At 42.6% G+C, this 6,428-nt stretch overlaps 1 pseudogene; it reads right to left on the minus strand.

Annotated features, from left to right (window-relative positions):
• Positions 1-2,883: 2,883 nt before the first annotated feature.
• LOC117702817 (ribosome biogenesis regulatory protein homolog) lies at positions 2,884-3,965 on the minus strand (annotated as a pseudogene).
• Positions 3,966-6,428: the final 2,463 nt, after the last annotated feature.

The following is a 6,428-nucleotide window of genomic DNA, read 5'->3' on the forward strand; positions in this document are numbered from 1 at the left end:
CAAAGTCTCTGAGACCTTGATACATGACAAGGGGATTATCCCTCTCTGTTCTTGGCATCACATATTCATGTAACCTACAGGAATCTATTGAGGATGAAATGCTTCAGCACTCTATCCTGAGAGCAAGGCTTTGTTATTCTCACAGAACTTTCTCCTGGCATCCTTTGCCACTTAGCAGGAAATTCAGATCTCTCAGCAAAGCAACTGAAGTCTTTTCAATTCCTGGATCTCTGAGAAAGTAATCATCAGAAATTCTGGACTCTGGGTCTGCCATTGAGAAATGTTGAGGCTCCAGATGCTAAGCCCTTCTCCTGTAAGGACCTGCTCAAGCGCCCTTCCTCCAGGAAGCTTCCCCATGCACTGCCCAAGACTCACTGTGTCTTCCCCAGGGCCATCTCCTTCTTCCTGCTTTACAGAATGCCTTCTGCCTAGGTCTGGTCTCTTGTTGTATTGTACTGTCCCTATGAAACAGCCTGAGCAGCATGGACAACATGACTGCTTGTGAACTCAGAGGCTCTGAAGGAATACCCCATAGGCAGTTGGTGTCTCCACAACACTGGTGACATCACAGAAGATTCTCGGGTTCTCCTGGATACAAGAGATTGTCCAGGGAAGTGACTACTGATGATGTCACTGGAAACTGCCATGGCCTACCTGCTGACCAGCTTGCCCCACATTGACCAGTTTCTGAGGTGCCCTTTCCTGGAGTCTCTCTTTTGACTCAGGGGATACACCTTGGCAACTTTACCTTCAAAGCTAGAGATTTCTCTCTGCTTCGTTACAAGGCAAGCACTTTGTACGGGAGAGTTTGTTAGGGCCTTGGCATGGGCGGCTCATCTTTGTTAGTACCAAAGGTCTAGGGTTCTTGCTTGAGGGAGATTCTTCTCCATGATAAATCTACCCTTAGGCACCATTCATGTACCACAGTCCAGTTCCCCAGGGTGTCCTGGTTCCCAAATGCAACAATGGTTCTCCTGCACCTTTAATTTTATGCAAGTTGTATTATATCTAATTATTGTGCACATGCCTTGAGAGGAGACATTGTTTCAATATATTCAGACATGTGTTTCCACAATCCCATTTTTGCAATGTAAACTCCCTTGCTCATGGCAATATAGGAAGGAGTTCAGGTCCAAGGGAATATCCAATTGTAAAGTTTATGTCTCTTCTTCAGAAGATAAAACCCCACTTTCTCCCTTTCTCCATTACAACCAGACATAGTAGGCATCTTGAGGAAAGGTCAACAGGGACATTGGATTGCTGCTCTGTAGTTCCATTAGCCATCACTTCTCCAATATCTACCTTTCTGAGTTCCAGTGTGAACTCAAGAGTTCACTGAGATCCAGTGAAACCTCCATTTAAATGTGTCCAGTAGTTCAGGAAGGACTGTGTTTGGCACTGTCATCTGTGGCTTCTGCCTTCTGAATCTATGGTACAATGTGACCTAACCTCTCAGGTGTAAGAGTGAAAAAATCATGTAAGTCCTTTCCAAATTGTTTGTGTTGTCCTGGGCTACTTCCTTCAGCCAGGTAGTATCACTATGACAATGATCAAAGGTGACAAATCTGCAGAGAAACAGCAGTGGATTTATTAGGTAAAATGAAAAGGATTTGGAATAATAGTCAATCCTAGTGTAGAAATTAATTTCATTATGTGGTTGTGGTTTTATGAGAACAGCAGGAATAGCAGGGTGATTTCAATCAATGAAAGTATGAATTTCATTGTACAGTCTTACTCTTTCCATATATATATATATATATATATATATATATATATATAAAATTTAATTTTGCAAAGATAAGTTTATTAGGACCAAAAATAAAACAATGAAACGGGGGAAAACATCCAGGACAGAAATAAACATGAAGTCTTCTGCTGGGTGTGGCTGCTTCTCTCTAACCTCAGCCTTGGCTCCATACTGAATTCCAGACCAGCACTTGCTAAACTCAAGCCAATTAAACAAAAGCCATCAGTTACAAACAAAATGACAACCATTTTCTTGGGTTAATTACCATTACAAGGTTAATTACCATTACTTAGTGTGGTTCCAATATATCACTTAAAGCAATTCACTGGCCAAATGCACAACCTGAACCAACGTCAAAAAGCACTATACTTTTAATATTAATAGTTAGTGGCAAAGTTTTCCAAATACGAAGGATCTTTTTATTTTTTATTATTTATTTATTTATTTATTTATTTATTTATTTATTTATTGGTTTTTTTTCTGAGAAAGGGTTTCTCTGTGTAGCCCTGGCTGTCCTGGAACTCACTCTGTAGTCCAGGCTGGCCTTGAACTCAGAAATCAGCCTGCCTCTGCCTCCCAGTGCTGGGATTAAAGGCATGGGCTACCACTGCCCAGGGAGGGGTCTTTTAATAACCATTGTAACTACTTTGTTTTTCTCAAGCACACTCCGTACTGGTACCCAGGTTACTGACTTCACATACAACCACTACCAACAGTAAAAGTTAAAAGCAACATCAGGTTAAAGCATACCTTTACAATACTTGTAAATCACAGGTGGACGTAATTTTCCCCCATCCTCCTTTGCTTTGATAAATATATAAGCTTTGTTACAAAAATAATGCAAAAATGTTGAAACCAATCTACTATAACTCAGAAATCTGATCAACTCTTACCCAGTATCCAAAGTCAAGATAAAAAAGGCAGGCCTTAACTTACTCATGGTTCTGACCATATCATTTCTATAATTCACATGTTCCAAAATACACTAACTTCCAGTCAGTGTCTCCATTAGTTCATAGTCCAGCACTGACTCTCTTGGGGAGGCAAACGTGTCACTTCAATGTCAATCTCATTGAGGACAGCAGCCACCTCCTGAGCCAGCCTGCAGCATGCACAACTTAACCTTTAGTTCAGTCCTAGATTTTCAGAACAGGTCCAGAGGGGAGATACTTCCTCCTCTTTCCAGCTTGACGCGGCACTCCTGTCTTCTTGCCCCCTGACTCAGGCGGCCTGGAATGCTTCTTGCCTCCCAGGCCTCCTTTCCTTTTCTCTCCCTGATCCAGCAGGCAGGCTGCCCTTTCTCTTGCAGGAAGGTCATGTCCGGCCCCCTTTTCTCTTGCCTTTCTGGCTCATCTTCCTCCTCTTGGCAGGCTCCTCTTGGACCTCTTCCCTCATCTGCTTGTTGGTGGCCCTTGTCACGTTAAGCTGAGGTTTATTACTGTTCATGATTCGAAGTAGCTCCCACTGGTTCTTTTTCTTGGCTGGGAAGTCCCCAAAGGCAGGCTGAAACTTCCTCTTCTTGCCAGAGCTTTGGGGTGCTTTCTCCTTGGGGAGGCGCTCCTGGAAGCTTCCCACCGAAGCTCCTCCTTACTTTGGTGTCCCTTAGGGTGCAGCCCAGCTGAGCTGGGCATCTGCATCTTGTGCTCGCGGGCCAGGTTCCACAGAAGGTTCATCTCTTTCTTGGCCACGCGTTCTTTGTTGGCCTGAATCCTCTTGGTGAACTGGTCTTCCATGGGGTTGGTGCTCCCAGGCACCTTGATGAGCCATTCCTTAGTGTCATCCTGTGCGCGCTTGTAGCCCCAAGGCACCACCACTGGCCACTCACCTCGTCCCACAGGAGGTTAGTCTTCTTTTGGGGACGGATGGGATGCCCTTAAGGCCAGCGGGCAGGGGCAAGGGAAGCAGCTTTTTGCTGGGCAGGCGTGTGGCAGGCTCCAGCAAGCGCACTACCACTGCCTCCTCCATGCACTCCATGGTCTGCAGCTGCCAGTAGCTGGTTGATGAGAAGCTGCATGTTGTCCGTAGACAGGGCCCGCAGCTCAGCCTCCAGTGAGGGTCCGGCCTGGCGCAGCACTGTCAGGGGATTGTGGTCCTAAGCCAGCAAATTGCCGAGGTCGAATTCCATCTCTAGTTCCTTGTGCACCTTGATGAGCTGCAGCTTCTCCACCTCCTCTTGCTCTGCCTTGGCCAGCAGCTCCTCTTCTCTCTTGCCATCCATGGCTCTTGATGTATACCTGTGTTCCCTCACTTTGGGGCAACAGCAGAATGTGTCCCTATTAAAGCAATACTCTGTTTTATATTTCTAAAAGAGATGAATTAATGATCAGAAAGTTTAGAAAAAGCTATTTAACTATCTAGTGAACTCCTGCAGACACAATCTGCTTTTCAACAAATTATACTTCTCTGTCCACCGTGTTTTGTGCCAGTCAGCAATTCATAAAAAGTGTGTTGAATAATTTGCTGTTTCCACAGGGAATAACGAGAAATAAAAATTTTAAAGACTCAAATGAAGACCACAGAGTGTTTCCTATCCTGTTCTTTTTGAACCGCTTGCTTATTTAAGTCTTTTTTTTTTTTTTTTCATAGCTCCAAGTGTGCTGGAGGAGAAGCTTCCACTGCTGTCAGATGTTCGGGCTCTCCTCCTCATTGCACACAGAATCATCCCCACAGTACCCACAGTTGCCAGTGTCTAAGGATGAGTTCTCTTGTCACCTGACATAAATCATTTTTCTATCCAATATCTTTCTAAGCACTCCACCCAGAAAGGAAATGGCTGTGTAATTTCTGCATTTTAAAACAGCCTGAGTGAACCAGCAAGAAGAGTTTTCTGGCTAAACATTACATTACAGCAAGTAAGAGAGCTAAATGGAAAAATGAAAATAATTTTGTTTTATGGCGTATATGCTTGTGACTTTTAGAATTGCACATTGAATACTTTCAAACGGTAACTGTTTGGCACCAAAAATTCCTGCCACCTTTTAAATGATGTAGCAAGAAACACTGCTATTGATCTAAAGTGAGACAACTGATTCTTTACACAAAACAGTTTATTTGGTTTAAGCAGTCAGTCACTGATTACATGGTGAACTCTCTAGTAATCTACCTATAAAAATGCTTACAAAACTACTATTATACAGGCCATCATGACTTTTGCTTTGAAACTCAGAAGCACAGGTGTTAGAAAGGACCCAAAGGCTCTGGGGATGTTCTGGTCCAGTTGATTCATAGAAATGCAGGACCCAGGGTTTTCAGGGACCCATGGAGGTTATACAGCTAAGCACTGATAATTGGTCAAGTCCCTTCAATTGTACTATACAGCTTCAGCTACAGTCACCTGAGCATAGAGATCAGCAGATTAGAAAGGAGTGCCCTTTCCAACACTAGGAGATTCAGCATACACTTGAAGTATATAGATTTTATTTATTACCTTTTATAGGCATTATTTTACCAAGTAACTGTCATCTTCCAGGTTCTGCTGAGGCTTCATTTTCCACAGTTGTTCTGGGTTTGTAATATCTTTACTGACCCCCATGAATGCTATAAAATAGTGTGGCCTCAGCCACCAAAGAAAGAAAATGGAAGTCTGTTCCCTTTATGATACTATTGTTTTGTTGTTGGTTTGTATTTGAGACAGGGCTTCTCTTCTCTGTGTATCCCTGGCTGTCCTGGACCTTGCTCTGTAGACCAGGCTGGCTTCAGCCTCAGAGATATGTCTGTGTCTCTCTCTTAAGTGCTTGCACTAAAGGCATACACCACCATTGTCCAAAAACAATACTTTTTTTGATGGAACAATGTAAAGTACTTATTCAGTTGAGAACTAGAATAGAACAACACAATTAAAATTCAAATAGTAAATAAGCTACACATTTCACTAGCCTTCAACCAGTTCACTAATGTCAATTATTCGTTCAATGAGAGACCTGTTACTTATAGGAAACATATAGGATTGCCTGTTTCTCTTTTCTACAGGAAGATTTTACTCCAAGTTCTCAATTAGACAAAAGTCTGCTCCCCTTAAAGATAAATGGAATTAGGAATGCATTTTTCAGTTTTGGCATTGATTCTATCATCAAAGCTTGAGGAAGTTGATAGAGAACTTCAGGAACATAATGTTTCCTAGGCTTCCACGTTAATGATGGAATCTGTAACAAAAATGATCTGGTTTGTATGCTGAAACATTCCTGAAGGTAGTAAAGAGAAAAGATACAATCATGAAGCTGAATCCCAATAGTTACTTCAAGGCACAAAAGGCTGCACTGCCAGTGTGCCCTTTGGACAATCCCTGTTGGTAAATGTGGCTGCTCATCTATTTCTGATGGGTATGAAGTTGTGTTCAGTCACTGACAAGCCCACGTTCTCAGTCAACCCTGTGGAGAGGAGCTTGTTAAAATTTTTCCCAAACCAAGAAAATTATTCCTTAAGAACTTCATGGAGCCTGATCCAGTCTTGGCTTTGCACATCTTATGCATGACAAACAGGACATCATAGTCTCCATCATCTTTAATGAGCTGTAATTGACTTCTAGAAGGTTATACCTCCAATCTATACCTTGTCCAATGAAAGAAAAACAAGTTAGGCACACAACAGGTAGGTTGTTGGAAAATATTCCAAATACTTTGGGATTTTGGACCACCTGTGATGCCTTATTGAGTGGAAAGTTATTTTCAGGAGTAGATTATAA

The sequence above is a fragment of the Arvicanthis niloticus genome, chromosome 2 (genome assembly GCF_011762505.2).
Source record: "Arvicanthis niloticus isolate mArvNil1 chromosome 2, mArvNil1.pat.X, whole genome shotgun sequence".
Classification (NCBI taxonomy): Eukaryota; Metazoa; Chordata; class Mammalia; order Rodentia; family Muridae; genus Arvicanthis; species Arvicanthis niloticus.